This window comes from Dasypus novemcinctus, chromosome 18 (assembly GCF_030445035.2).
Source record: "Dasypus novemcinctus isolate mDasNov1 chromosome 18, mDasNov1.1.hap2, whole genome shotgun sequence".
NCBI classification, from domain to species: domain Eukaryota; kingdom Metazoa; phylum Chordata; class Mammalia; order Cingulata; family Dasypodidae; genus Dasypus; species Dasypus novemcinctus.
This window is the reverse complement of record NC_080690.1, coordinates 87,524,354-87,544,880: the sequence shown is the minus strand read 5'-3', so window position 1 is coordinate 87,544,880 and position 20,527 is coordinate 87,524,354. Positions and strand designations below refer to the sequence as shown.

General features: G+C 55.4%; 1 long non-coding RNA gene across 4 annotated transcripts; it reads left to right on the top strand.

Moving 5' to 3' along the window:
* The first annotated feature begins 134 nt into the window (after nucleotides 1–134).
* LOC101412571 (uncharacterized) lies at nucleotides 135–6,141 on the top strand. 4 transcript variants are annotated; one of them, XR_009181432.2, is made up of 3 exons: nucleotides 135–810; nucleotides 4,402–4,506; nucleotides 4,635–6,141. It is a non-coding gene; the product is annotated as an uncharacterized lncRNA (long non-coding RNA). The 4 variants fall into 4 exon arrangements; XR_001118075.4 differs by having other exon boundaries at nucleotides 135–1,858; XR_011646442.1 differs by lacking the exon at nucleotides 4,402–4,506.
* Nucleotides 6,142–20,527: the final 14,386 nt, after the last annotated feature.

Sequence of the window (20,527 nt, the reverse complement as noted above, 5' to 3'; positions counted from 1 at the left end):
CCGGCTCGCGGGACTGCAACTCCCAGCATGCGCCGCGCAGCGCGCCCGCCCCGAGGCACGACGGGAGCCGCGAGTCCGCGGGCCCGGGCCTGGCCTCAGTGGGGTGGGCGCGGTGGCCGTCGGTGGGCGCGGATCCCGGAGGGGAGGGAGGGGCGCGGTGCGTGCGTGCGAGGCGTGCGCGAGGGAGTGTACGGGCCGTGGGCACTGTGAGAAGCTGAGGGGTGCGAGGGGGTGCGTGCAGGGTGAGGCCCGCGGCGCTGTGGGGGGCCTGCCGTGCGTCACTCTGACCACGTAGCTGTTGTGTGACCCGGGGCCCGTTGCCGTATGTGGTAATCGTGCAGTGAGTGACTGTCATCGTGTGTGATGGTTTCTTTGAGACAGAGAGAGATATGGAGGACACGGGGACATTTGACAGAGCGTGGAGGTCCCGACCCGTGTGTGATTTCGTCACAGTGACGGTGCATGTGGGTGTGGCTGTGTGACACGGTGGGTTGGTGGACGTGTGACTGAAAACATGTCTTGGGTGGGTGGGAGTGTGGCATGTGAGAGACGTTGAGCAGGAAACTCTGGCTAGGCAGGGTGAGGCCTTGGGAGGGTGTGCCAGGATGTGCCTGTCTGTCCCCATGGCCCCTGTGGCACCTGTCGATGGCAGCCTGCAGGCTGCCAACAGCCAAATGACCACTTCGTATCTCCACAGCTACTTACTGAGCACCCACTATGGGCTAAGTGCCTTTCTGGATTGGATACCACAGTGACAAGGACAGATATGGCCAGCTTCCATGAAGCTGACATCATGCAGGAAGGCAGATGGTAAGAAAAGAAACAAGCTAGTTGGCTGAGAAGGTGTCGCCTGAGCTGAGACCTTATCAGAGGGAGGTGCCTGGGGACAGTGTGTTCCAGGCAGATGTAACAGCAAGTGCCAGGGCCCCCACGCAGGCACGTGTGAGGAGGCAAGTGAAGGAGATGGAGGGGATAGGGTCAGAGGTGGGGTGGACCATGTGGGGGCGGATTGTGGAGGGCTTGTGGGCCACATCTGGCCTTCCATTTCCACCCTGAGAAAGGGGGGAGCTGTGGGAGGCCTTTAAGCAAAGGAGGGCTGTGCTGTGACTTAGCTCTTTGCAGGATCCCTCTGGGCATGATAGAGCCCCAAGGTGGAACCAAGGAGATTTGGGAGGTGTCTGCTGCAGGAATCTGGCAAGCAGGGTGGGTCAGATCAGGGAGATGGTGGTCGAGGTGCTGACAAGCGGTTGGATCTGGAGCTGATAGAAGATCGAGCTGACAGGATAGAGGGGTGAGAGAGCAGCAGAAGGCCAGGATGACCTGAAGTTTTGGGGAGGATGGAGCTGTGGTAACTGAGATGAGGAGGCGGTGGGAGGGGCAGGTTTGGAGAAAAAGTTGGGTGGGTTAGAAATTGGGTCGGGGATGTGTTGATGCTGAGATGCACTCTGTGCCTGGGTTGAAGACTGTGACTGCAAAGACCCAGTGCATCTGAGTCCATCCAGGGCTGCATTAGGCCAGCGGCATGGGCGGGTTGGCTGTTCCCTGCCCAGAGAGTCCAGCCTGCCTCCCAGCCTGTCCTTTTGAGGGCAGTTGTTACTGCCCCACTGGCATGCACCCATGGGCCCAAAGGTTGCACGAGGATGGTCATTTGCAGGTTGTGCAAGGAGCTTGGGTATTCACACACATGCACAGAAGTCCTCTCTCAGTGTGTACACAACCAGTGGGCAGAGAAGGGGCGTGGGCCAAAGAGCAGGGATCGGCTCTCCCCACGTTGCTGTACTCTGGTGTGAGCCTCCTAGGAGGACACAGACTCTGATGGGACCCTGGCCTGCCAGGTCCTTACGAAGGATGTTATCAGGTGGGATGATAGAATAAGCTTTGCTTTTTTTTTTTAAGATTTATTTATTTATTATTTCCCCTGCCCCCACCCTTGCCCCTACCCTGCTGGGTTTTTTTGCTATCTGTGTCCATTCGCTGTGTGGTCTTCTGTATCTATTTCTCTTTTTTGTCTTCTCATCTTCTCTAGAATTCAGAGGGATTCGATCCTGGGGACTTTTGATGTGGAAAGAGGTTCCCTGTCAATTGTGCCACCTCAGTTCCTCGTATCTACTATGCTTGGCTTTGACTCTCCCCTTCCTCTCTCTTTTGCATCATCATCTTGCTGCGTGACTCACTTGCACAGGCACTGGATCACTACATGGGCGCTGACTCACCATGCGGGCATTCGCACAGGCACTGGCTCACTGTGTGGGCACTGGCTCACTGCACAGGCACGCATTCTCTTTTTCTTTTTCACCAGGAGGTCTCAGGGAGCAAACCTGGGTCCCGCCATGTGGTAGGCAGAGGCCTTATCACTTGAGCCATATCTGCTTCCCAAGCTTTGTTTTTTAAGCAGCTTTATTGAGACATGATTCATATGCCAAACAGTTGATGTCTTTTAATGTGTACACTTCAGTAGGTTTTAGTGCATTCACAGAGTTGTGCATCCATCACTACAGCTGATTTTAAAACATACTTTTTTTTACACTAGGCTATCATGATTTAAAACTTCTGAGTGTTTAGAGATATAGTATGTGGGTTTCCTTTTTATTGATGCTCTGGTCCCCTCACATGATATGGATAGATCCAATAGATTAAACCATGAAACCAAGAGTCCTGAGGTGGCAGTATGCCGGCTGTGTATTTGAGGAGCAGCAAGGCCCCAGGCAGGGATGGAGAAGGTGATGGGAGAGGAGGTCAGAGAGGCTGGAGGCCTGGAGACCAGTGAGCAGGCCTGGCATATGGGGGGCAGTTCTGGACACGGTGAAAGGAGAAAGTCGAGAGCAGGTCAAGCAAGAAATAACGGGGCTTAGTGGCATGGTGAGAGGGAAGGAGAAGGAAGAAGGCTGAATGGCCTCCGGGGTTCTGGCTAGCGTGATACGTTCACTGGTCCAGGAGCAGGTTAGGGGAGTGTGGGCCTCCTCTCCCCTTCTACAGCCACTTCCCGACTGCACGTGCTCCAAGGCAATCCTGCTGGGACTCACATAAAGAGGGAGGGCCTCAGGCTGCTGACCTCCTGGGCCTGGAGTTCAGGACTGAGGTTTGGCCTGAGGGTTTGGGCTACAGCTGTCAGGGATTGGGTGAGAGTATGGGTGGGAGTGTGTGAGGCTTCCCAGGCAGAGAGAGTAGAGGGTGTGATGAGAATAACTGACCTTTCTTGAGCACCTCCTCTGTGCTGACTCTGTGTTAAGACCTTGGCCCATATTAACTCGTTTATCTCTTGCAGAAACTCTATGGGGTGGGTACTCTAACCCCATTTTATGGAGGAGGAGACTGAGGCACAAAGAGGTTCAGTAGTTTGCCCAGGGCTACACAATGAAGAAGGAACAGAGCTAGGATTTGAGCCCTGCATCTCCTTGTCCTAGGAAGAGGGTCTAGAGCCGGGCACCAAATCCTGGGGAACTGCAGTGTTCCTTCAAGGGAAACATTAGGGCTGGCCTGGGAACCCAAGGATGAACTCTGATCCCAGTAGAGTGAAGAGGCATTGAGTGTGTGGACACCGAGGGTAGACCCTTCTTTGGGGGAGAAGAGGGCATCAGCTGGAGGGGATTCGGGTTACAGGGAGACAAGGAGAAGCCCTGAGAGACAATGAACAGTTACAGGGTGACTTGGAAAGTCGATGGGGGCTTGCCTCCATCTTCTTTGTGCGAATTATGAGTTTATATGATTAGGCAGGAAGCATCCTGCCCTTTCCATCATCTGAGGTCAGGGCTCACTCTCATCAGGCTCTGCATCCTTAACACACAGCACTGGGCCAGGCACTGAGAAGTTTCCTGAAGAATAACTGAATGGATGGATTTGAGTGACGGACAGACAGTGTTCTCTTGCTCTGAGCTGCTTAGCTGGAGTCTCCTTATTCATTTCCTGCACCCATTGTAGCCTCTCCAGGCCAAACCCCACATCTCAAAAGTCCTTTTCCTCTTTGTGCTTGTTTTCCAACTGTTCATCCATTGCTTAGGGTCTCCAGTTCTCCTAAGCAGACTCTTTCTTTCCTTCATGCAACTTTCTCATCATCCTCTTCCCAGATTCCAAACTTCGTTTTTTCCCAAGAGTAGTCATTTTAATTTAGCTTGTATCAGTCACCTATTGCTGTGTAACAAATAGCTACAACCTTTAGTGGCCCACAGCAGTGGCCACTTATTTCTCTCATGCATCTGTGTATTGGCTGGGGGTTGGCTGATCTAAGCTCGACTGATCTGCAGCTGAACTCCAGGCTTCATGTCATGTCCACGTCTGCTGCACTTGTCTTGCAGGATTCATGGTAATTCTCATGGTAATGGGAGATTCTCCAGGGTACAATAAAAACACATGAGGCCTCTTGAGGCTTAAGCGCGGGATTAGTATGCTTTCACTTCCATGTAGATTCCATCAGCCAAATGAGGTCATGAGGCCACACCAAACATCAAGGAAGAGATGGGGACATCCATGCTGCTTTTAGTGGGGAGGAACCACAGAATACGGCTAAGGGTGTGTATACAAGGAGGGCTGAAGCCCAAGACAATAATTTCATCTACCACAATAACCATTTTGGTTTCTTTCCTTTTAGTGTAGAAAATATAAACAAAATCAACATTTGCGATCTTGGTTTCTTTCAGGTCAAAGAAGGTGACTATAGGGAATCCAAGAACCTGCAATAATCACAGGGATAATGATGGAGACTGTCAGAGACAAGGTCTTATGGGCTCCACCTTCATAGACATTGGCACATCCAAGGACTGCTCAAGGAACTGGAATGGAAATTCTGCTGAGGAGGGGAAGAACAATTACTTTTCCAGGAAGGAGATCCTAAGTAATGGTCAGCCACCAACACAGTGGGGGAGAGGCTGTAGAAGCAGTGAAGTTGTGAGAAGTATCAGGACACTGTCCAGCCCCACCAAACGAGAGAATGTTCCCATGGAAGAGAAACCACATGCGTTAGTTGCCCATGGAGGTGTCATTGAGCAGGTTCTGGAGCCAGCTGAGTTGCAGGCACCGTGTTTGAGCAGGATATTCTGCACATGCAGCATCTGTGGGAAGAGCTTCAGGCAGTGCTTGGCCCTCATTGTGCACAAGAGGACTCACAGCAGGGAGAAGCCCTATCCATACAACGTGTGGGAAAGTCTTCCAATGCCAGTCCAACCACAAGGAGCACCGGAGGATCCATACTGGAGTCAAACTCTATGAATACATTGGATGTGGAAAAGTCTTCATTCAGAACTCCACTCTCATGCTGCACCAGAGGACCCACACTGGAGAGAAGCATACAAATGCAGGGAGTGGAGCAAGACCTTCTGGGGGTGCTCGGACCTGCAGAAACACCAGCAGGTTTACACTGGGGAGAAGTCCTACCAGTGTCGGGAGTATGGAAAAACCTTCAGGTGGAGCTCACCCCGATCTGCCACTGGAGAATGCTCAGTGATGAGAAGCCGTATCAGTGCGAGTGCGGCAAGGCCTTTGGGCAGAATTCTGCACTCGTTGAGCATCTCAAGGTCCAGCCCTGTGAGTGCTAAGGCCTTTAAGGGCAGCTCAGACCTCACCCAGCACCTGCGGTCTACACAGGTGAGAGGCCCTGTGTGTATGGTGAATGTGGGCACGCCTTCACGTGGAAGATGGTGCTCATCACCCACCTCAGGATGCACAGTGGGGAGAGGCCATATGTATGTGGCCAGTGCGGGAAGGCCTTCATCCAGAGCTCGCAGCTGAGCTGGCACCAACAAAGCCACATGGGCAAGAAGCCCTGTGTGTGTCCGACGTGTGGCAAGGCCTTCAGCATGAACACCCACCTTGTTGAGCACCAGCCTATCCACACAGGCAAGAAGCCCTGTGTGTGCAGTGAGTGTGGTAAGGCCTTCTGCTGGAGCTTGTGCCTCCTCCAGCACCAGAAGCTCCATGCTAGGGAATAGCCAGGGCACCATGTCCCATGTCACCTCTCACACTCCCTTTTTCTTGCCACCTCATTGGCTTTCCCTGCTTCCCCCTTCTTTGCCTGGGTTCAGGTTCTCCCTGGTCCACTTTCCATTTTCTTTTCTGTTTTGTTTTTTTTGTAGCAGCTTTTTTAAGATATACTTCACATACCATAAAGTTCAGTCTAGTAAAGTGTACAATTAAATGGTTGTTAATATATTCATAGTTGTGCAACTCACCACTAATTCCTGAATATTTTAATTACCCCTTAAAGAAACCCCTTACCCATTAGCAATCACTCTCCATTTCTCTCCTATCCCCCAGCCTTGGCACCCACTGATCGCTATGGATCTACCTGTTCTGGTCATTTCATATCAATGGAGTCACACAGCGTGGTCCTGTATGCCCAGCTTGCTTCACTCAGCATGACGTCTTCGGGGCCACCCATGCTGTAGTGTGACTCAGCATGATGTCTTCGGGGCTACTTGTGCAGTAGCGTGATTCAGCATGACGTCTGCGGAGCCACCCATGCTGTAGCGTGCACCAGTACGCCATTCCTTTGGGGGCCGAATACTATTCCCTTGTATGGATGCACTACATTGTGTTTACCCGTTCACCCACTGTTGGACATTTGGACTTTTTCCACCACTTGGCTATTCTGTGCACATCTTTTCCCCATTATGAGTGGTTGGGAGGAGCTGGATGGAGAAAACACGGGGCCAGGAGAAGGGAGATAAGCCTGGAGATGCCCTAGGACTGAGGGGCTTGTTGCAAGGGCAGGGCAGCAGCTGTGCTTGGGGCTGGGGGTAGAGCCAGGGCCAGCGACAGGGCCAGGCCACCCTCCTGTTGTCCGTTCCTTCTGTGGCTCATGGGGCGCTCTTGAGCTGCCCTGCAGAAGGCCCTGACTGGTGCAGCTAAAATCAGGTACCCTAGCCCCTGGCTTTGCCAGGGTGAGACTTACAGGAAGGCGGTTGTACCTAATCAAGCCAGGGAACCTAAGCATAGCCCCTCCTTCCTGACCACCACGAGGCTCAGTGTAACGCCCTCTGAGCCTCAGAGACCCTGGTACTTCAGGGAAGACCCTCCCGCTTCTCTTTGGAGTCCGGGCTCTGGTCCTCCACTCTGGTTAAGAGAGGGGTGCTGGAGTTGGCCAGGCTTGGATTCAGATCCAGCCTCCATCACTGACCGGCGGGGTGGCTGTGAGTCTCTGCCCCTGCCTGTGCTCAGCTGATGCTTGATGCATGATGCAGCAAGCAGAGCCCTTGACAAGTGTCAGCTGTGTCAGCGATGCAGTGATGCAGCCGTCATGGTCTCCAGAAATGGGCTGCTTGTGCGCATTGTCCAGGCCTCTTCCAGCTTCCATCTCCTCAATGGGAAAATGGCCTGCAACAGCAGCCAGGCCCCACAAACACCCAACGGGTAACAGAGACCCCCAGGAACCCTGCTGGTGGCTTCACACTCGTGTCTTCCCAGTGAACCCTGCAGGAGGGGCACCGCTTCCATTTTCAGATGGGGAAATTGAGGCCTGAGGTGGGCTCCTCCATCTGACTCTATGTATGGGGTCCCTCTGACCCCTCTCCATCTCCTGGGCCACCTCCTTAGTTCAGGGGTTGTGTGGCCACAAGGTGCTTGAACCCACCCACCCACTCACCCTGTGTGTCCAGCCTCCAGGCTGCTCCCAGTAACAGGTCTGAGGCTCCTGTAAGGGGGCAGCTGTGGCAGGGAGAGGCTCAAGAAGAAGGGGCCCTCGCCCCTCCAGAAATTGACAGGGAATCTTGAAAGACCTGTGTTATTTATAGTAACACAGAGGCCGCAGATTCATGGGACAGGACACAGCTGGGCCAACCGATGGGCAGGAATCAGGCTGGATGCTGCCATGTGAGTGCAAGTGTGTGAGTATATGGCAGTGAGGATGTTTGTGGGAGTGAAAATGTATGAGTGTGCTAGACAAGTGTGTCAGCGTATCACTGTGTGTGTGGATGTGCCCCTCAGCGTATACCTGTGTGTGTGCATGCAGCTGTGCACTCCTAGGTCACCAGGCCACTAGGAACCCCGCCCTGGTGGTGACGGCGCAGGCACTGCTTCCCTTCCAGGACCATCTGTCCAGGCCAGCACCCAGGAGTATCCATGGCTCTCAGTCCAACCTCTGCCTCCTGTAGCTGGTGCCCAAAGCTCCCCTGTCCATGATACAGGGCCCAGGCAGCCCCTTGCCCACCAGTGTTTGTCCCAGACACAACAGATGGAGGATAAATAGCAACAAGGAAGAGAACTGAAAGCCCTCATGGCCACATGGGAAAAGGAATCATTCCTGGGGTAACGTCCAGGCAAAACCCTGCTCCACCTGGCGCTTCGACAGCCTCTCGCTGACACTCAGCTGTCAGAAAAGCTTGGTCTTCCCCTTCCAGAAGGCCATGCCCCTACACCTGTCCCCTCTCCCTGATGGCCAGCTGAGCTCCTGCAAAGCCACCCGCTGTCGCAGCTGGCTGCACTTCCTTCCCATCCCTCACTTACAGCCGTCCGTGGCGTCACCTGCCTCCCTCCTGTTGGCCAGAAGGCGACTGTCTGTGCTTCCTCTGCCAGTCACCCTGTTGGCTCACAGGCAGGAGCCCTCATCACTGTCCCCTTTGTACAGGAAAGTGAGATGCAGAGGGGTGAAAGCCAGGGCTCCTTCAGCTGGTGCCAGAAACCTGTGGAGCTGGTTCTCCCTGCTGCTGCTGCCTGACTGTCCCTTGGGAGAGAAGTAAACTAGTGTCCATTCTCCAGTCTCCACACCTGGCTGTCAGGTCACTGTCCCCATTTTTACAAAGGCTCGGGGGCCCATGGAGAGCCACTTCTGGACCATGGCAGAGCTGAAAGCGTGCCCAGCGCTGCCCATTTCTCCCTGCCTCTAGGTCTGGTCGTGAGGGCTCTCAGGACTGGCACCACCCAGCACCCTCCTCAACACATGCCCCCTTGTGACGGCCTTGTCCCTGCAAAGCTAAGTTTGCCTCTTGCTGCTGTGAACCTCCAGCTTTCCCAACTACCACTGTCTCCATGAGGCCGGCACACTTCTAGGCTGCTGCAGCGGTGGCTACTGCCCTCAGCTGGGTGGTGAGGCCTCCCCAGGCCACAGCTGTGTTGGCTGTTAGGCAGTAAAAGGTTAACTCAGCAAGCTTGGGTTGTCCAAACCTTGTACATTCCAAAGATAGCACCAGCTCTTTTTAAATTTTTAAAGAAACTTTAGATTGCATAAATGTTACATAAAAAATATAGGAGATGGGGAGCAGATGTTTAGTGGTTGAGCACCTACTTCCCAACTATGAGGTCCTGGGTTCAATTCCCCCCCCCCAAAAAAATAAAAATGTATATATATAAATATATGGGATTCCCATGTACTCCACCCCTCCCCTTCCCACACTTTGCCCTCATTACCAACATCTTTCATTAGTGTGGTACATTTGTTGCAATTGATGAACACATATTGAAGTTTTGCTACTAATCATGATCTATAATTTGCATCATAGTTTACACTTAGCACTGCACAATTTCATAGATTTTGACAAAATGTATAATGGCCTGTATCTGTCATTGCAATGTCATGCAGGACAATTCCAATGTCCCCAAAATGCCCCATGTTATACCTATTCTTTCCACTCCCTCTCCTCAGAACCATTGGTGACCACTGCCTTTATATCAATGATACAAGTTCTTCTATGGCTAGAATGATAATAAGTCTACTTTAGCTCATAGTTGCATTCCCTCCTTAAGTTTATGCATTCCTCAATATTGAGGATTTGGGGATGGTGATGCCCACTCTGTTTCTGATTGAGAGGGGGCTTAGACCCTGTGGGACAGATGGATGGAACTGTCTTGCTTGCAGTTGTGGATACTCTCTGTTTTTTGGGATGGGCATTGTCCATCATCATCCTTTCGTTAGTTGTCCCGGGCAAGTCCAATGAACTGGAGAGTAGATGTTGCAACTCTGCTTAGATTTAGGGCTCAAATGGCATATGAACAGACCGTGGATTTAAATCTCTGGGACATATATTTAACAACTATAGTGTGAATTATAGGTTGAAATAAAATGGGCAACAGAACTGTGTGTAGGGAAATTATAAATGCCTCTCACTCTGTTACATTGGGGAGCACATATTCCAAAGTAAGGCCCACCAACAGGGTACCAAATTCCTGAGATTGTCAGCCATGCCTACAGTGTCTAAATGTCTCTAGAGCCCTCAGGAGCCACACACTCCCCCCCCCCCCCCCCCCCCCCCGCTTTTTAAAAAAGATTTTCCGTGCAAAAACAAGGGCGCTCACTTGGTGGGTCTGATGTGGTGGATGCTGGCCCAGGAAGTCCTGCACATGCATGGCACCATCTCCCATGAGTATTTTTTATTTATGTCTCTCCCCCACACACACTTGTCTGCTCTCTGTGTCCATTTGCTATGTGTTCTTCTGTGGGAATCTGTGTGTCCTTTTGTTGTCATCTTGCTGCATCAGCTCTACATGTGTGCGCAGCGCCATTCCTGGGCAGGCTACACTTTTTTCACACTGGGAGGCTGTCCTTAGGGGCACACTCCTTGCGCATGGGTCTCCCCTACGTGGGGGACACCCCTGTGTGGCACGACATTCCTTGCGTGCATCAGCACAGTGCGTGGGCCAGTTCATCACACAGGTCAGGAGGCCCTGGGTTTGAAACTTGGACCTCCCATGTGGTAGACAGACACCCTACCCATTGGGCCAAATCCACTTCCCAGGAGCCCCTGTTTTTGAGGCATTGTTTATTGTGGCAATCAATGAGATCCTGCTGAGACATGCAAAAGTGAGTCTGGAATGACCTCCTGACTCACTTTGAAATCTCTTAGCCATAAAAACTCATTTGTATTTAATATTCCCCCCTTTTGGTCAAGGTCTTTTTCTGAATGCATCATTAGTTGGCGCTTGGTAATAATCCTAGGTGCCAGGGAGGCTTATCCCCGGAGTCGTGTCCCACGCTGGAAGGGAGGGTGTGGTAATGAGTTTATATGCTGAGTTTGGTTTAGAGAGAGGTCACATTTGCCAGCTCTTGACCAGCCAGCTCCTGAGAGTCCTTGGAATTTCCTGCTTGATAGGAGTGTCTGTGTATAGCTTGGGCCTTTGGCCACACCAGAGTGTCTTTGCTAAAGATATAATTTATGTTGGGGGCCTCTGGCCACGTAGTATCAGTTTAACATCTGACACCAAGTAACTAAGGCCAGCCATGATGGACGCTCCATGGCTATGTGACCAAGCTCCAATAAAAGCCCTGGCCACCAAGGCTGGGTGAGTTCCCCTGGTTGGCGATATTCTGTGTGTGTTATCACGCATCATTTCTGGAAGAATTAAGCGCTCCACCTATGCGCCTTTACCTTGACGGGCTTTAATCAGCATCCTTTCTTTGGAATAAAGTGTGATGACTGTGAGCATAACGGCGCACAGTTCCGTGAGTGCTTCTAGTGAATCCCTGGACTAGATGGTGGTATTGTCGTCTTTTTGTTATTGGTGATTTGCTGGTTCACTCACTGGTTTCTTATCTACTTTGGTCCTTGCATGTGCTGGAGAGTGGGGAAGCAGGGGTGAGCGAGACGTGTGTGTGTGTGTGTGTGTGTGCTAAGGGGCTCCTGGTCAATGGTAAGTGCTGATGAGGGCACGGGTGACGACGACACAATGCCCGGCTCCATCAGGGCGCCGGGAGAAGATGTGCTGCTGACTGAGCAGGTGGGGCTGCCCCAGCACTGATGCGAAGCCAGGAAACCTGTCAGAGAACAGGCAAGGGGGGCAGGAGCATGGCCAGTGCAGGCCACCCCGGGGATGGCGGGAGATGGGCCTGGACAATGGCTGTGGGAGGGGAGTGCAGCGGCTTGAGGCCAGCCAACGGCAGCTCTCAGCCTGAGGCCTGGCTCCCCGCTCGAGGGAGGGCCTTGCTCACTCACCCCAATCTTTTCACCCTGAAAAGTGGCAACCTCCCCAAGTCTCAGCTCCCTCACCTGGGAAATGGGGATGAAAACGCCCGCCTCGCAGAACTGCTGAAGATGACATGGACAGTGCGCGGAAAGGGCTTACGGAGTGCGATAAAATCTTACGGGTAACGTCGCCCTCTTGGCTGACTTCCGCCAACTTGCCACAGCGAAACTGAGGAACGACACACCAAGTTTTCTTTTTAAAGACCAGGACTTTGTGGCGCTCATTTTAGGAAAACAGTAAACCCCAAACCATATGGTCAGCGTATTAACGAGACACAAATAACTGAAAAGGTATCTTGTGAAAATAAAGAATTTTTTCAATTTTGTCTTGGCCCAGACTTAGAGAAGCCGGGCTCCGGCCGGCGGCGGGGACGCGCGTTCACACCTGCGGGCCTCTCCTGCCACCTGGTGGGCGTCGCGGACGCCGCGCGGCCCGAGGCTCGGGGCAGCAGCGCACACGGGGACCCCGGGGAAGGGGGCCGGGTCCTCGGCCTCCTTACCCGCTGGGGAAGCCTGCAGGGGCCTCCCCAGGACTGAGGGCGCCTCGGCCTCGGCACGGCCCCAGCCCTGCCCCCGAGCACCGGGCTCGCTGACTGCCGCTGGCCGCGCACCGCCCGCCCGGCTGCCGCCCTCGCCCCCTCGCGGCTTCTCGGCGCGCGTCCCGGGGCAGGCGGGGGCGCGGGCGCGGGCCTGGGCGGGGGCGCGCCGCGCCGGGGGCGCTTTACCGCGCGAGCTGCGGGCTGTGGCCGAGGGCCCCGCGCTGCCGGCACGCGAGGGCTGCTCTCCGGCGGGGCCGCGCAGGTGCTGCGGGGCCGCGCGCTCGGGCCTGAAGCCGCCGCGGGCCGGGCGCCACCCCGCCGCGCGCACACTCCCTCCCGCCGCGCGCACACTCCCTCCCGCCGCGCGCACACTCCCTCCCCGCCGCGCGCACACTCCCTCCCCGCCGCGCGCACACTCCCTCCCGCCGCGCGCACACTCCCTCCCCGCCGCGCGCACACTCCCTCCCGCCGCGCGCACACTCCCTCCCGCCGCGCGCACACTCCCTCCCGCCGCGCGCACACTCCCTCCCGCCGCGCGCACACTCCCTCCCCGCCGCGCGCACACTCCCTCCCCGCCGCGCGCACACTCCCTCCCCGCCGCGCGCACACTCCCTCCCCGCCGCGCGCACACTCCCTCCCCGCCGCGCGCACACTCCCTCCCCGCCGCGCGCACACTCCCTCCCCGCCGCGCGCACACTCCCTCCCCGCCGCGCGCACACTCCCTCCCGCCGCGCGCACACTCCCTCCCCGCCGCGCGCACACTCCCTCCCGCCGCGCGCACACTCCCTCCCGCCGCGCGCCCGTTCCAGGCACTTTCTGAAAACGTGCTGCGCGGGGCGCCCTGATGCTGCCGGGGAAGCTTCCCGGGACGGGACACGGCTCTTCCCGCGCTGGCCAAAGGCTCTCCACGGCTCTGCCCGGCCTCCGCGTCGACTTCTCTCCCGCCCTACAACCCCGGCGTTATCCGCCCCGGAGGCGAAGCGCTTTCCTCTGGAGGCAACTTGCGCACCCGGTGCCAGGCTCGGAGTCTGCACATAGGCAGACCAGCTCAAGCCCCCGGAGCGTCAGCAGTCACGGACAGTAGCACGAGCCGGGAAGGCAGAGCAGGGTGCAAAGGGGCTCTCGTGGTTGAGAGAGGGAACGGGGAGTGGGGAGTCGGGGGTCCCCAAGACCACCCAGGTTCAATGACTCGCTGGGAGGACCCACGGGACTCAGCAGATAGGGGTGCCCATGGCTGCTGTGTTAGAGTGAAAGGACAAGAAGCAAAGTCAGTGCAGGAGAGGGTGCGAGGGCACAGTCCAGGGGAGACCCAGCGCGCGTTTCCAAGGTTCCTCTCCCAGGACGCCAAATTTCTACCAAAGAGCTGTGGCAACACTTGTGCAATGCTGTCTACTGTGGACAATCAGCAGCGCCCAGGGCTTTTATTGGGCTGCTCTTGTTGGTACTCTCTGCCTAACACATACCAAAATTCAACTCCCAGAAGGAAAGCAGCTGTTTGGCATAAACCATGTTGTTTGTTGCAACATTTAGGCACAGAGAACCATTCTTTGATTTGAAGTCTTTCTTCCTCTTTAATGTATGCCGTCGCTGCTATCAGTCTCCCTCTGAATACTGCTCTAGTTGCATCCCATATATACTTTGGTGTGTTTTCCTTTTTCATCATCTCAAAGTATTTCTGATTTCCTTGTAATTTCTTCTTTGGTCCATTGGTTAACAGTGTGTTGTTTAAGTCCCACACATTTGACAGTTTTCTAGTTTCCCTTCTGTTAGTGATCTCTAACTTCATTCCACAGTGGTTGGAGAAAATATTTTGTATAATTTCTTCCTTTTTAAGTTTATTGAGACTTTTTTTGTGGACGAGCATATAGGTCTATCCTGGAGAACGTTCCACATGCACTTGAGGAGAATGTGTACTCTGCTGTTGGGTGGAGGGCACTGAGCCTCTCTTAGTTAGGTGGAGGGGATCCTCCCACAACCACATTTGCAGGAGCCAACCAACTTCTCAAGGTCACCAAGGGCAACTCCAACTGTGGGCCACCAGTGCGGTGGTTTCACACCACCCCCTCCCCTAGGGGGCCTGGCCCCAGTGGACATGCATCAACCACATGCAGGCTGGGCACACTGTGCAGCACATGACAACCTTGAAACACGTGATGTTCCAGGGCACCTGGGGCTCAGAAAGCGTGAGCAACAAGTCCATGGTCACCCAGCAAGTGACAGTGCTGTTGATTTGGGCGAATGGGAAAAAAAGGCCCCCAAAGACTTCACTTCCTGATTCCTGAAATCTGTGCATATTATCTTATATGGCAAAAGATGCTGTTAGGGTAAGGATCTCGAGGAGATTATCCTAAGTGCAACCACATGTATCATAAGGGGGGCCCTAAGTGCAACCGCATGTATCATAAGGGGCGCCACGGGAGAGTCACACACAGAGGTGCTGTGAGGACGGAGGCGGGCAGTGCAGTGCTACAGCCACAGTCCAGGAATCGCCACCACCAGGAGCTGGAAGAGGCGCGACTCCAGTTCTCCCCTGGAGAGCCCAGCGGGCACTCGGCCTGCGGACACCCGATTAGCCCAGTGAGCCAGGTTTCAGCCCCCAGCCTCCGGGAACATGAGTGAACGAATGTCTGTGTTTTAAGTCCCCCCAAGCGGGTGAGTCGGGGCAGCACTGGGGCCTGAGGCGTGTGCTGCAGTGGCCATGGTCTTGGTCTGCATCCGGGGGCCTGTGGACCGCTGCCGGAAGCTCTGCACAGTGGTTCTTCAGCCGAGGGGTGGCCCAGCGGGGCAGGCCTGGGCTTTAACCCGGGTGCCTGGAGCCCTTCCCTGCAAAGTGCAGGTCCGATGGAGAGAAGCACAGGGAGGAACAAGGCTGGAAGTTGGCAGAGCCTGGGGGAGGGAGGAAAGGTGCTGGCTGGGGCACTGCCGTGCGTAGGAAAAGCCGAAGGAGCCGAAGGATGGCTGTCAGTCCGGGGCTCCTGTGCAGGAGGAAGCAAGCCTTCCGGCCTCCGCATCAGGGAGCCAGTGAATTCCTGTTGTGTGGCACTTGTTCTAGCAGCCAGGAAAAGAAGCACTCTGCAGAGACAAGAGGTGAACAGGGCTAGCGAACGGCCTGAGCAGGGCCTGGTGGGTCCAGGGGGGAGGGAAGCCAGACCTGCCCAGGTGAGGAGCGTCACTCCCGGGAGCTGTGGCCTGGGGAAGGCCTCAAGCACCCCTGCCCCTGCCAACAAACCACAACCCGTCCCTGCTTGACAACGGCTGCCAGGCACGGCCCTGTGACCCAGGATGAAGCCTAAGAAATGCCTGAAGCCTGGGGCTCCCTCCTGGGCTGCCTGAGGGTCGGAGCAAGGCCTGAGGGAGGCAGCGAGGCGGAGAGCAGGAACTCGCCCACGCCCTGGTCACCTTGGCCCGCGGCACCCTGAGGGCTGCGGCCAGAGCAAGACGAGGCCCCAGAGCTCCAGCCTGGCACAGTGTTCACTGCCTGGGGGCTGCAATTCCTGCTCGGAAATTGCCCTGATGTTTCTTTATGATAAATGTACACCCATTTATTTATGGCTGTAATAATAATTTAAAAAAAAAAAGGACAAGAGGTAGGTGGAGAGGCTGGAAGCCCCATAAACCCGGGTGGGAATGTAAAGTGGTGCAGCCACTTTGGAAAACAGGCAGCACCTCAAAAAATTAAACAAGGAGTTGCCACATGACCCAGCAAGTCCACGGCAAGCTATAAACCCAAGAGAAATGGAGACAGCCATTCAGAATTTGTAGGTTGTGTGTGTTTACAGCAGCATTAGTCACAATAACCGAAAGTGAATGGCCATCAGCTGAGTGGGTGAACTGGGGTGCAGCCCACAGTGGCGATGGAGCTGCTTGGGGAGGTCACGTCGATGAAGAGGAGGAGGTGAGCTCCCCTGGGCCTCCCCGATGCCTCTCCAGGGCCCCGGGGCCTGCCTTCTGCTCCAACTTGGAGGCGCATCCACCTTGGATTCGGGAAGACGGCATGGCAGGTTGGAGGGAAAGCGATTGCCGCTGCTGCTGGGAGGCCCCAGGGCAGCGTCGTGCACGTGGGCGAGCCCAGCGGTCGGGAAGGCCCTGGGGTGCAGCTGGCGCCACCGCAGAGCTGGGACAGTCCCAGGAGGCCACCCAGCTGCAGGTGGCAGACAGGGTAGAAACACAGCCACGTGGACGACGGGTGGGGACCTCCCCCACCGACCCCCGACTGTCGGGTTGCACAGCCTCGCATCAGGCACGGGCTCCTCTGGGCGGGACCCACAGTGCCCTCTTCCCAGGTGAAGCCACGGCCATGTCCTCGGAGGCCACAGGCTCCTGCAACGTCACGCATCAGCTCAGTCCAGGCCGTGTCCAGGCCACGTCTGACCAGGGCCAGGCTTGCAGGGCCGGGGGGACGGGAATGTTCTGGGAACGCCCTGTGGTCTCGGGAGTCTCTCTGAGTGGCCCAGGCAGAGGCTGGCACTCTGGCACGGTGACGTGTGGGGCCGAGACCCCACATGGTGGCGATTTGGGGGCAGGCAGGCGGCTCCATGCCCAGCCTTGCCCCCGCCTGGGCACGCCCCCTGGAAGCTGGCCAGGAGGCCAAGCTTGTGGGCCAGCCCAGGCCACAGCTTGCCTGGGTCTGGGGCAGGGACCCGGCTGTAACGATGGCCCTGCCATGTGTGAGCCCTGGAGGGGCTGGCTCTGGGTGCAGAAGCCGCTTGCCACGCTGGATGCCCACAGCACCACCCCGCGCGAGCAGCCCGCTCGAGGGGCCACCACGCCTGCTTTTCAGAGCCCGGGGCACCTGTCCTGGCGGCCACAGCCCGGAGCCCCACGGGCCTCCCAGGTGATGCTGCGTGGAGGGACCCGGGGCGCTTCCTCCTCTGCTGCCCACAGGCCTGCCTCACACACTCTGGCCACCCCAGCGCCCCCGCACCCTCTGCCCTCACCAGGCTGCCCAGGCCACGTGGAGACCCCGCCGGCAGGCCTGGCTCCACCGCGGCCGAGCCCTGGCACTGTGGACGTGCTCGTCCGCGTGGCAAGGGAGCCCTGGCAGTGCGACCAAGAGCATCCCGGTTGGCAAACGTGCCCTTCAAAGGAGAGACGGTTCTCAGGCTGGCGGCAGAGGGACGCGCGGAGAGAGAAGCCAGGGAGAGGCCGAGAGGGAGCCCAGGCCGGCGCGCAGCTTGGGGAGCCCTTCAGGGGGCTTCCTGCCCGGGATGTCCCTGTCAGGCTCCCCCCAGCATCCCCAGTGGAGGGCAGTGGCTTCCGGAGGCAGCGCTTCCCACAGCAAGACTATTCCACTGAAAAATAAAGGCACAGGCATAGCTGAAGTCCATTCTCATTTAGTCCTTCTTATGTGCAAGGAGCAGGAAATATGTGCACTTATGTCTCAGGAGCTTTAATTTTTTTTTTTTAAAGATCTTTATTTCTTTTTCTTTTTTTAAAATTTATTTCTCTCCCCTTCCCCCAACCCCCCGTTGTCTGCTCTCTGTGTCTACTTGCTGCGTTGTCGTCTTTGTCCGCTTCTGTTGTTGTCAGCGGCACGGGAATCTGTGTTTCTTTTTGTTGCGTCATCTTGTTGTGTCAGCTCTCCGTGTGTGTGGCACCATTCCTGGGCAGGCTGCACTTTCTTTTGTGCTGGTCGGCTCTCCTTACGGGAGGTATTCCTTGTGCGTGGGGCTCCCCTACGTGGGGGACACCCCTGTGTGGCATGGCACTCCTTGTGCGCATCAGCACTGCTCATGGGCCAGCTCCACACGGGTCAAGGAGGCCTGGGGTTTGAACCGCGGCCCTCCCATGTGGTAGATGGACACCCTAACCACTGGGCCAAGTCTCCTTCCCAGGAGCTTTAATTTTTAACATCTGAGTAAGGTCTGAGTAGAAAAGTAACTGGTGAAATTCCATAAAGGAGAAGGGAAATGAAAACTCTCACTGTGCTTCCTCTTATTGATCTGTGTTCTGGGAAAAGTGTGTGTTTGTACAGGTCAGACCTCAGCCCAGAAAGAGTTAAAGCTCCCAGCTCTCTAATTTTAAAATGTTAATAATAATAATACTGCAAAATGTAGTACTGCCCATGAACTGTGCAGCAACTTAATTCAGAAAGGAAGCTGTAGTCTAAAAGACTTTAGGGTTAGGAGTTAGGAAATGTGGATTTATATCTGACTCTGGGCCAGGGAGTCCAAGGTGTGGGCTCCTGTGGGAAGGGGGGACCTGCCAGCCACTACTTCCCACTGCCTGGATCACTCTCCTAGGACTGTGGGGGCCACGCCTCTGTCACCAGGCCTGGGAGGTTACTGACTGTCACATGATGCATACCGTGGCTTGTAGGTTCTGGCCATGAAGAACCTTATATATATGAGTTTTCAAAGGGAATGTTTGTTTCAGAAAATGATTAATAATTATGACCTCAGGAAGTATACCTTCTCATTTTTTCCAGGTATTTCTAACATGATATCTCTCTTTTTTTAAATTTTTGCTTTTACTTTTTCCCTCCCCCTCTCCCCCTGCTGTTTTAGCTGTCTGTGTCCATTTGCTGTATGATCTTCTGTATCTATTTCTTTTTTGTCTTCTCTTCTTGTCTTTCTCCTCTAGGATTCACCGGGATTATACCTCTGATGTGGAGAGAGGTTCCCTGTCATTTGCACCACTTCAGTTCCTGGTTTCTGTTGCATCGCGCCTTGACTCTCCCCTTGTCTGTCTTTTGTTACATCATCATCTTGGTACATGGCTCATTTGCATGGGCACTGGCTTGCTGCATGGGCACACCTTTACCAGGAGGCCCCAGAGATCAAACCCAGTCCTCCCATATAGTAGATGGAAGCCCAATCACTTGAGCCACATCTGCTTCCCTAACATGATATTTCTAACATTAAGGTCTGTAACAGTATGTGTTCATTTTTTTTTCATATAATAAACTTAAAAAAAAAAAAAGAATTAAAACAAATCAAAACAAAAAAACAAAGCATGAGGGAAACGGATGTGGCTCAAGCAGCTGGGCTCCCATCTACCATACAGGGGGACCAGGGTTCGATGCCCAGGGCCTTCTGGTGAAGGCAAGCTGGCCCACGTGGCGAGCTGGCCCATGCGGGAGTGCTGCCCTGTGCAGGAGTGCTGCCTTGCATGGGAATGCCACTCTGTGCAGAAGTGCTGGCGCAGCCAGTGGAGAGCTGGCGCAACAAGGTGATGCAACAAGAAACACAGAGGAGAGACAATAAGAGACATGGCAGAACAGGGAGGTGAGGTGGCCCGATAGAATGACTGCCTCTCTCCCACTCCGGAAGGTCCCAAGGATGGGTTCCCAGAGCTGCCTAATGAGAATACAAGCAGGCACAGAAAAACACACAGCAAATGGCCACAGAGAGCAGACAGTGGGGATGGGAAAATAAATAAATAAATAAATAAATGAATAAATAAATAAATAAATAAATAAATAAATAAAACCTTAAAAAAACCCACACACAAAAAAACAAAACCTGAGAAGGACAAGGTCTGCCATTCCCGGCTGGGGGCACGTGGAAAGGGCAGGAAGGGCTGCAGGTGCTCTCTGGGACTACAGGCCTGCCTACAGGGAAACCGGATTTGACAGCCGCGGGAACACACCTGGAGCAGCTTCTTCCCGAGGCCCTGGGAGGAACAGTCAGCCCAGGACCCTCGCACAGGCCCCACCCAAGCCACGCTGAGCCCCCCTCTGGCCTCTGGGCGGGTAGCAATGACAGGAAACAAATATCCCCCTTGAGAGTCGGGCCCAGGCGTGGGCCGCGGGGCCTTAGACTTGCCCTCGCCCCTCGGTGGGGGCAGCCTCGCCTCCTGCCCTCCCTGCACTCACCCACAGCTCGTTGTTTCCCATCCACTCCCCGGGGTTCACGCGCACGAGGCCGGGGGCTGGGAGCGCCCGCGCCCCTCTCACCATCCTGCCCGGGGCGCAGGGCGAGGTGCAGGCTGCGCTGCCTTCCCGGGGGCGGGGAGGGCTCCAGGTGCTCGCCCGTGCCCGTTTGGCGGCATCTGCAAATCCCCCACCCGGCCCACTGTGGCCTCTGCGGGACCCTGCCGTGGACGCGGGCGGGGAGCCCCGGGCTGAGACAGCGCCGAGGTCCCACGCCCACCCGTGGTCCCTCC